Below are 10,816 nucleotides of genomic sequence, written 5' to 3' on the forward strand. Positions count from 1 at the left end.
TTAAAATCTTTTAAATTTTTAAAACAAAAAAAGTTGTTGAATACAAAAAACTACAGTACTATTAAGTTAAAAAATTTTGTTTCTATCCATTCGGTGTTTTAGTATTAAGCGTTAATGGTAATCCCTATTTTTAGTTTAATTAATTAGTTAGATATGATATGAACAAATTTCAATAAATTTTGTTGTAATATTATTATTTATTTAATGTTCTTCAGTAGTTGTTTGTTAAAGTTAAAAATCGATAAAAATTTAAAAAAAATTAGGAGTATGGGGGGATTCCTTTACTTCATTTAAAAAAAAATTAGGTTTCTTTGAAATGTGAGCCAGTATTATAACTCTTGTATAATATTGTATTATACAAAGTATTTAATACGTTGTGTAAAACGTAAAAGTATTATGGATATTATTTTAATACATAAATATATACTATTTACTTTTAAAGTAATTATTTAAATTTTGACATTTTGAAGCTTTTTGTTGTAATGTCCTATAAATTTAGATTTTACTTATGTTATATTTTAATTTACTTAAAATGTAATTATTATTATAGCAATGATTACTTATATATTATTTTCTTATTAAACAAATTTTAAGTTTTAAAAATATTGAAGTCTGTTAAAAAATGAATAGGGTTAAATTTTTAGTATAAAAATGTTTTTATTATTATAACTTTTAAATAATAATAATTATTATAATTTTAAAATCTATTCGTATTTCATTAGGTAATAGTACTAAGAAAAAAAAATAAAATACAGTTTTTTCTATTCTAAATTAAAAATAACTAAAAAATATCAAACAATTTACTCTACAAATACAATTATTATTTTTTACATAACAGTACTATACGATATTATTAATATTGAAATTAAAATCAGATTTAATACTATTATGTTCAGACTTATTAGTTTTATTAAGACTATAAAGTTTATTTTTTACATATAAAATATAGTATAATATAAAGATAATAGTCTATAATATTAATATTTAATAGTTTCTGAGTAAATGAGTGTCTTATCCTTAATCGATCACGTGTATATCTTTATTAAGATTAAATAATTTAAACTCATTGTACTAATTAAAACAAGAGAACAAATTTTAATGGTTGAATCTTCTATATTCCTGATGCCCAGTTTGAGATCTAAAACTGTTCGGAATTGATCATTTTTCTCATAAAACTTCGTAATAACCAATTTTACAGTTACGGTATTCGTCCTAGCAATTTATTCTATTCCGTAAATAGGTACATTGGTTATTTGATTGAATATAACTTAACATAGAATTATTATCCTTCTTTTCTAGTTTTTGTGGTTGTCCGCATCTCTTTTAAGTAGAACACACGTCGTGGTAACTCTCCATTGTGCTATTATCCTTAAAATATAATAATCTTAATGAATATCCTTAACTCTAGTTACATTTCGACAATACAGACTTTTAATTGTAATTTTTCTCTCGTTAAATCGTATTCATTATGTAATAATTGAAAGTTGAATGGACAATTAGTGGTATTCTAAATGGATTGCTTACAATCGATTTTTGATGTTATGGTTGAAAAAACTAAAACAGTTGATGTGGATAGCATGACAAGTGATGAACTTTGGAATTCACGTGTGAAAGAAAGAGTACCTTGGTGGGAAAATTCGAAGTTTATGAAAAATATTCCTGAAATATCTAATAAATCAAAGGTAAATAGGTATTCAAATTTTATACTTTTATTTTGAAAAATATATGTGTTCAATTTTTAATTATAGTATTATAATTAATTGAATATTAGTACTAAAAATAACTTTTATATTTTTCGTTTGAGATGTACGGACAAATAAAAAATATACTTTTAAAAAATATTAATTTATTAATTATGTAAATAACTTCATTATTAATTGTTAAATAATAATTACAATAAAATTAAATAGAGTTTATTTTTCAAATTTTAAAAATCTAGATTTTAATTTTGAACATTTAAATTTTTTTAATAATATATCACTAAACATGTTTTGGTTATGCATACTGAGATATTTGATTTATATCTGTGCTTATTTTACAACAGCTAATATGCCAATTTTAATTTTTTTTTTTTGAAGAGCAACAAAATTATTACTTCAATAATGTCTTTTAAAAATAATAATTATTAAAGTGGAAAGCACAAATCTTTACAATAAAATTGGAACATTCATTTCTAGACACTATAGAAAACATATTTGCTTAGGTTTTTATTTTTTTTTTTTGTGTCTGTACTACTTTTTCTCAGCTCCCACTAAATCAATTTTGCTTTACAATACATTAAAAAGTCATATTTTATTTTTATATAAATAAGTACGTATTTATTTTTATAAGTATAATATTTTATAAAATTTGACTCTTAAACTACCCATAGGAAGGATTTATAATTAAGTTTTGTTTTAAAGTTAATTTTTTCAACTTAATTTTTGAAAATATTTCGGAAATACACTGTCCTATATACATATGTTAAATTAAGGTTTGTGTTACGTACTATAGTTTTTAGTTTTAGTTATTATCGAGGTGGACATAATTCCCATGCACTCAGACCTGTTGGTCCATTGTACGCACCTCATACCGAATTGTCTTAATTCGGTTTACCCACCTAAGTGTTATCACCGAAGTGTTAATATATTATCAACCATAAAGTCACCTCTATAGATTACCAAAGAGTCCTGTCTTTCTGGCGAAATTAAGTATCTCTCTGGGTTTTAGGTTTTTAATATCTACTTTTTCGGGAAAAGGTTACTCAAGTAGTTTGATCTTAGTGTGGACAAGGCTTCACATTCACACATGATGTGAAATGAGTCTTCCTCTTCTACTCCAAACTTTCTGCACAATGGTGATTCCGATACCCCCATTGCATTAAGATGTTTAAGCAGGTGACCATGTCCTGTCAGTAGACCAGTCAGAGTGCTTATTTGATGTCTAGTCATGCTATTAAGATCACCTAGCAATAGACCAGGGGTCTTGATAAACATTTTAGATTGTCTAGGTACTACCAGGTACTTCCAGATTTTCCTGTGTTGTTATCTGCACCAATTCTTGGGTACTGCTTCGAGCGATTGCTCAGTGAGTCCCCTACCACTGGTTCTGGGCCAACATAGGTGTTCTCTGCTCTTTTCCTGGCTAGAAAGTCAGCATTCTCATTTCAAATGACACCGTAATTTTTGGTCCATTCCTCAGTAATCGCAGAAGTCTAGTTGCTATAGGGAGTTGTTGTATATTCCCACAGAACTTCTTCCAGCTTTCTCGTTTGGACTTTTTCAATGCAGATTTGTAGTTCCTTTGGGCGTCCTTATAAGATTCCCAGTGTTGTTCCAAACCTGCTTTCATTGCTTTATTTAAGAGCTTACGTGAACTCTTTCTTAATTTAGACAGGTTAGCATTCCACCAAGCTACACCCTGTCCTGTACCTTTCCTTTCTATTAAAGGACAGTTTTCTTTGGAAGCCGAGACAATGGAGTCCTGTAGTATATTTACAGCCCTTTCAGTACTCTGTCTCGACCCCAATCTAAATTGTAGGTTATTCAGGTCACGAGAAAGATCTGCCCTGTAATTGTCCCAGTTTGTTCTTTTCGGGGTCCTATAGTACTTTTATATAGTACTTTTACAAAACATATTTTTTTTGTAGAGTGATGATGTTGATAAAGTATGCAACTTCATTAAGTGTAAGATTTTTGACAGTAAATTTTCAAAAAAAAACAAAATTACTGAAAAAATTAAATGTATTATGAAGCATAAAAGGCTAGAAATATCTGATATAAAACAAGAATGTGATGTAATATATTGTGGCAATGTAAGTTAATATTATAAATTGAATTATCAATGTTTAAATAAAATAAATAATTTAATTTCAAAAGTGATCAAATGTAATTTGAGTCATTTAAGATAATTTACTAAAGATGCCTTACTTTCAAAAAAACAAACATAAATGGACTAATTTTTTTCAAAATGTATAGATTTTTGTATATTTTGTGGGTTATTTATTTAATATAATTCTCAATATGATTTTTGTAGATAAAATTATAAATTGGAGGCAGGAAAATTATTTTTTTAATTAAAAGTTTTTTTATAGACTAGCAATGTGAAGAGCTTAATAAAAAAAAAACAATTATAGCTTGCAAGGATATTTAAAAGGAGATTTCCTTTAAATAGTTTAAAAATTCCAAAAAAATTTTTTGACAAAACTCTTTTTGTCTAATTACTGACTTAGTACTCATTTATGAAATATGTGAGAGATCATTCAGAAGAAAAGAAAAGGTTCATATCTCATTACGATTTTCAATCAAAACTGTACCAAAATCTGTTTTATGCCTCATATAAAAACCGATTAATTATTAAACAATACAAATAAAGGAATAATGTTGCTCATATAACTTGAGTAGTAATTTATTAACTGAAGAAAGAGGAAACTCGGCTACGGTGTAGATATCAATACTTTGGTAGTAATTTTTTGCAAGGGAAAAATTTATACAGTTTTGTTTGATTAGCCGATGACAAAAGGTAAGGTAATATTTTAAAATATATCGCATGTTCCCAAAATATTGAAATACTAACCTAAAAAAAACTTTTTGGTTTCACACCTGCAAGTGGCAAAATCTTTAAAATCAATATTTAAACCATTATTTGGACAATAATTGCATTTTGTAATTTTCAATTTTATTGGGCTCTTTTGGGTAGATTACTCTAAAAGATAAAATCATTAAAAATATTAAACATAAGTGTAATAATAATTTAAATTTTTGCTGTAGACATGTGTAAGGCGATGGTTTAATATAAATGATTATGATACATTCATATAATATTTGGTTAAAAATATTCAAATATTTTTTCGGAAATATGGTCTCAAGAGATTATTATAAATCAAAAATTTAAGATTATTAGAATGTCTGATACCAAAAGTAAATAACATATATGATAAACTTATCATTGGTAATAAAATTTTAACTCTTAAATAAAAAAAAATTTAATTTTTCTACTCAATGAAAACAATTTGTCAGTAATCAAAATTATGAAAATCAAAAACATAAACAAATACATAGACAATACATAGAAATATAATTATAACATCTCATAAATTAAATTTATATAGGACAATATAAAATATAATAAAAATTGCAGATGTTATGACATAAATATAAAGAAGTATTTCACAAAATTATCTAATAATTATTAAAAATAATTAAATTTTTGGATAAAAATTTATTTTAAAATTAATTCAAATAAAAAAAACTTAACACACTGAGGATTCGTCATAATTGGTATAAGTATATTTATAAAGAAGCCTTTTAAAAAATTGTATTTGCCCATACATTTTTCAGAGAACTATAGCAATTTAAAGTTGAAAATACACATTTTTTTTTGAATTACATAAAATACAAAATCGCGAATTTTAATACAAAATAAAGTTTATTTTTAACTACAGTGGCTTTTGCATATAAAATTCAAGGTGACTGGACAATATTCTATTTTAACAATAGTATGCGACATAATCTTTGAAGGCAGCCCTCTGCCTTTTAATAAACATATTATTCAATTGACATTAAAAGTTGCAAACATTTCCTCTATGAAAATATTTATAACTAATACTTAAATCAGTAATATAATAATTGAAAAAAACGGTAGCACAGTGGGGACGTGGCATAGTGGGTCAAGTATAGATGATATCTGACAGTGATTATAATTACTATTAGAAACGCTTTGATGCAAATCTGTAGATAATGTTTAATTTTAAGAAATTGGTGGATTATACCAAAAGCAAAATTATCTCCTATTTTTTGTTCTACTTCGGCTTAGAATATAAGTCGTCGGGACTAATTTTTTTTAACTTATAATACAGTGTAAGCTTTAATTTAATTTATGTTTAAAGAACGCAGTATTTCCGAAACATTTTCAAAAGTTAAGTTGAAAAAGTTCTACTTTTTATATGTATGTTTCAAGTATTGAACGCACTCTGTATAAGGGGAATTTGCAGTTAAAAAAAAAAATATGTCGGAAAGGGCTATATAAAATGTATTTAGTAACCAAAATTTGTGTTGATCTATACATTTTTCAAAAAGTTATAGCAATTTAAAGTTGAAAATTTAAAAACGAAAATTTTAACACAAAGCTAATATGTTTTTTTAACTAGCCGTTTGCACATAGAAGTGGTCGGGACTAATTTTATTTTTTAACTTATAGTACATGACATAAGCTTTATTAATCTCAACTTCAATTTTGAAATTTACATCATTAAATAGAAAATTTTATGAGTATTAAAATAATAGTATTTTAAGATTAATATGCAGTCAGGCAATTTTATAATTTCTATTTACTCATTTATCAGAAAAACTCAATATTTTTTTTGCATTTTTATCGTCATAGATCATTTAAATAGAAATCACAATAATTATTTCTAAGTAACTTTTGGTATTTAAAAAGATTCTACAATTTAAATATTCAGAACTTCGTTAATTTTCAATGATTTACTTTAATACGATCATATCTCATATTATTATTGTAACGCCGACTAGCCTCATATCGTTGACACAGTGACACACGTATTACTACAGGAGGGCAGACTACACACATAAACACTTTTGCAATCTACGGCCAATGTGCCATAATAATATATTCCTAACGACAGTTGACTTTTTACCATCATCGCGACCATTACTCTTGTCTTACATTTAACTTAACTTACCTACCACGTAAATAGTGTGTGTGTGTGTGTCGCCGTTAGCTCCTTGTTGGATTATATCATTTCTAGATGTCCAGCAGGTTGTACAATTATTTAATATATCGTTACTTAATAAATATTTATATTGTTGTTAACCAAGAGTGTTATATATATATATTGTAGTACGACCCTTGGTAGTTTCTCTAAGGGAATATAAATTAAATAGGACACCTCAGTATCTAAGGTAGATATAGCCTAGCCAGCTATCCACCGTTGGTCCCTTAGAATACTGTTGACGGGCATTTAGGCTCAACCCCTAAATAGCGACGTAACAACTTTAACTAAAAAAACAATTAAAAAGTTGTTAAAAAATCTACTTAATTGAAAGTATTATATTTCTAGTATCATATTTTCTAGAAATTATTTATATAACACCATGTTACCAAAAAATTTGAAATATTATAGACTGGTAGTAACACACACAAATAGAGTAAAACAATTAATAAATTACAAAGAAAAATTATTTAATTTTGTAGTTGAAACCTATTATTATATCACAACTAATTCGACAATATATACTTTAAAAATATTACAAATGAATGCTTTTAATTGTCTGTATGAAAAAAGTTGTAAAAAGCCTTTTTATTTGATAAAGGGAATTTTTATTTAATTTTAAATGGTAATAACTTTAACTAAATAATAGTTTATAATATAATATAGTGATCATTTGACTTATCCTTAATAAAAAAAAATTGGTCAAGTGAGAACTAAGAAAATAAATGACAGCCACAAAAAAAAACATAATAAAATTATTTTAATATGAATAAGAAATTCCTTCTCACTAAAGTAGACTACAGTGATGAGGTCCTTAATATTCATTAAAGTTATTGAATCTAAATAAGATAAAAATCAAACGAATTTTTAATTTTATTCTAACACAAAATTCTTTGTAAAGTATTTTAAAATAAAATACACGACCGAGAATTATAACACAAAAATAAGATATTTTTGTGTGAATTTTATCATTTATATGAAAGTTTAGACAAATAATATAAATTGTTGCTTAACAGATAATAATAATGATGTTACCCATATGTAACAGTATTTATGTAACATTTTACATGAAAACTAATTATAATGATATCATGGTTCATTGCTTAACAGATAAAAATCGTAATGAAAGGTTAATTCATTATAACAATTACCTATATTATGTTACGTCAATTTATCATGAGACTTTGATAGCTAGAACATTATTACTTGTAAAAGACAGCCCCTTTATATATATAATAAACTTATTGAATTGACATTAAAAATTCCAAAATAGTTTACACTTATACATAAATAATTAATATAATTTTTTGTTTAAGGGTGAATTAATGTGTTACTAAATCAATGACCTCCTTAAAAAACATGTAACTAAAAGAAACAAATAATGTTATCACTATTATTTTTATTTTTTGATAATTAAGTAGTTTATAATAAAATAATCGTTTTGTATATTAAAAAAAATTCCTGCGACAAGAAGTTATTTTTTTATATAAAATTATTATTTTTATGAAATATTTTATTGATTATAAAACACCATTAGAAAGCTTAAATTAGTAAAATAACTCAAAATACAACGTGTATTTTTTTCATGAATTAGTTCTACTACTATTAAAATGTTTTACATAAACGTTTATTTAATCATAAGAAATACTGTAAGGTCAAATAAAAAATTAGTATTTTCAAATCATAGTATTGTTAATCCTCAATATGGTTCAAAATATATATTTCGTTAAAATTAATTAGTTTCATTTAAAAATAAACCCAGCACAGTGGGTTCGCGCCAAAATGGGGTTGTGGCATAGTTGGGTCAAGTATAATGATATCAGACAGTGATTAAAATTAGTGATGGGAAATATCGAATTGTAACTATCGAACTATTCGATAGTCATTCAAAAACTATTCGAATAGTAAAAATATTCGATAGTTCACAATATATTCGAATAGTTTTTAAAATATTTGATAGTTTATGCTAAAAATAAAATATTCGGTGGTATAAAAACAGTTCGAATAATTAATCAACAGTTTAAAATATTTGAAAATGCTCATCACTAATTTTTTTTATTATTAATTGTATCCTATTTATAATCTTAGTACCCTGAATAAACAGTTTTAAAACAATCCTATTTAGATCGTTAGTGTTAAAACGCGCTGTCCTCTTTATCGGTGTTATGCCTTTATATGACAAAAGAGCAGGTAATGCTAGACTAAGAACAGTATACAAGGTATTAAGTGTAAAATAAGACTTTAGTATTTACGAATAGTTCTGTTGCTCATAGAACAAACCTTTCCGATAAAATTGAAAATATATCATTAGTCATCGGAAAAAAGAACTGCTTTTTAATTTTCAACCCATATTTATCAGTTTTTACCAACGACTCACAAACTAAAAATAAATAAAATGGTACTTTTTACTGTTATTAATTGTATAAAAATTTATTTTAAGTATTCGTTAATTATCTTCTTATTATAATTAATTGTACTTCATAAAAATTTAAATTAGAACTAATCGAATATTTTTTGAAACCATTCACTAGCCCATTAGAATATATTTTAAAACTATTCGATAGTCTATTCGAATATTTTTAAAAACTATTCGATAGTTTATGCTAAAAACACACTATTCGGTTGTACAAAAACAATTCGAATAGTTATTCGATAGTTTTTTAATTAAAATCACTATCATTAAAGACGTTTCGATGCAAATCTATAGATTCTGTTTAATTTAAAAAAATTGATGAATTATTTCAAAAGCTACATGATCTATTTCCTATTTACATCCCGATTACAAGTTTTATGATTTATAAGTGTAATATATGAATAAATAAATATCTATATATATTTATAATATATAAAGGGAAATAGTGTTATTTAAAAAAAAAAAATTTCGAATAAAAGAGGGATATAAATATTATTTCTCATAATAATGTACATTACGTTATCTTTAATTTAAGATATATTTATAAGTGTCAAACTTTCCGGAACACTTTCAAAAGTCAAGTTGAAAAAGTATATTTTTTGTAAAAAAGTTGTCATTATAAATTCCCCCCCTATGGGCAGGTAAAAAGTCAGATTTATAAAAAAAATATACCAAATGATAGATAAAGACATCAAGCATCTATAAAAAAAAAAAATCATTGGTCCATACATTTTCCAAATAGTTATAGCATTATTAAGTTAAAAATATAAAAAAGAATTATTTTACAAAAATCGTATTTTTTTTATTAAATTTGATGTCTATTTTCACCACGAAGACAAGTCCAGAGGTGAAATTTTTTTTTATAATAAAGTATATTATATTACCTTTAATTTAAGATATATATAAAAGTGTTAGACCTTCCGGAACACTTTCAAAAGTTAAGTTGAAAATATTCTACTTTCTATAAGCATTTTTTAGATTTGAACCCCCTTCGTATATAGGGAAATGGTCCGATTTAAAAAACCAGTATGTCGAATGAAAGATGTATATAAATATTACTTTTTATGAAAAAATTGTATTAATCCATACATTTTTCAAAAAGTTATAGCATAATAAAGTTAAAAATGTAAAATACAAAATCGAAAATTTTCACACAAAAATAGCATTCAGTAGCCATTTTCACCGTGAAGACAAAATAAAGTCCGAAATTTTTTTTTTTTCATAATAAAGTATATTACATTAGCTTTAATTTAAGATATATATAAAAGTGTCAGACTTTCCGGAACACTTTCAAAAGTCAAGTTGAAAAAGTTAATTTTTTGTAAAAAAGTTGTCATTATAAATCCCTCCCCTGTGTGCAGGTAAAAAGTCAGATTTATAAAAAAAATATACCAAATAATAGTTAAAGACATCATGCATCTATAAAAAAAAGAATTATATTGATTTGGTTATTTTTAAAAAAATTATGGCAATTTTAATTAAAAAAAATTGAAAAAATTTCAAAAATTAGCGTATTTTAAATTTGTAATTTTTTTGGAGGTTTCCCCCATTTACGGGGAACGAAGGATTATTTTTTCTATTTTTGAGGGTAATGTCTTCGACTAGATACGATTTGTGATCTTTTGATGTATCATTGAAAGAAATCGGTTCGGTCAGAGCTGAGAAAAAGTGGTAACAGACACAAAAAAAAAAAA

The 10,816-nt window shown here is 24.9% G+C and overlaps 1 protein-coding gene across 1 annotated transcript in view; it reads left to right on the forward strand.

Moving 5' to 3' along the window:
* Nucleotides 1–6,623: 6,623 nt before the first annotated feature.
* The window catches only part of LOC126900104 (uncharacterized), a 12,298-nt gene continuing 8,105 nt past the window's right edge, over nt 6,624–10,816 (forward strand). The window contains exon 1 of the mRNA XM_050675570.1: nt 6,624–6,756. The gene's annotated coding sequence lies outside the window, so the exon portion shown is untranslated. The remainder of the gene's footprint in view (nt 6,757–10,816) is intronic.

The sequence above is a fragment of the Daktulosphaira vitifoliae genome, unplaced genomic scaffold (genome assembly GCF_025091365.1).
Source record: "Daktulosphaira vitifoliae isolate Bord-2020 unplaced genomic scaffold, ASM2509136v1 Scaffold_2, whole genome shotgun sequence".
Classification (NCBI taxonomy): domain Eukaryota; kingdom Metazoa; phylum Arthropoda; class Insecta; order Hemiptera; family Phylloxeridae; genus Daktulosphaira; species Daktulosphaira vitifoliae.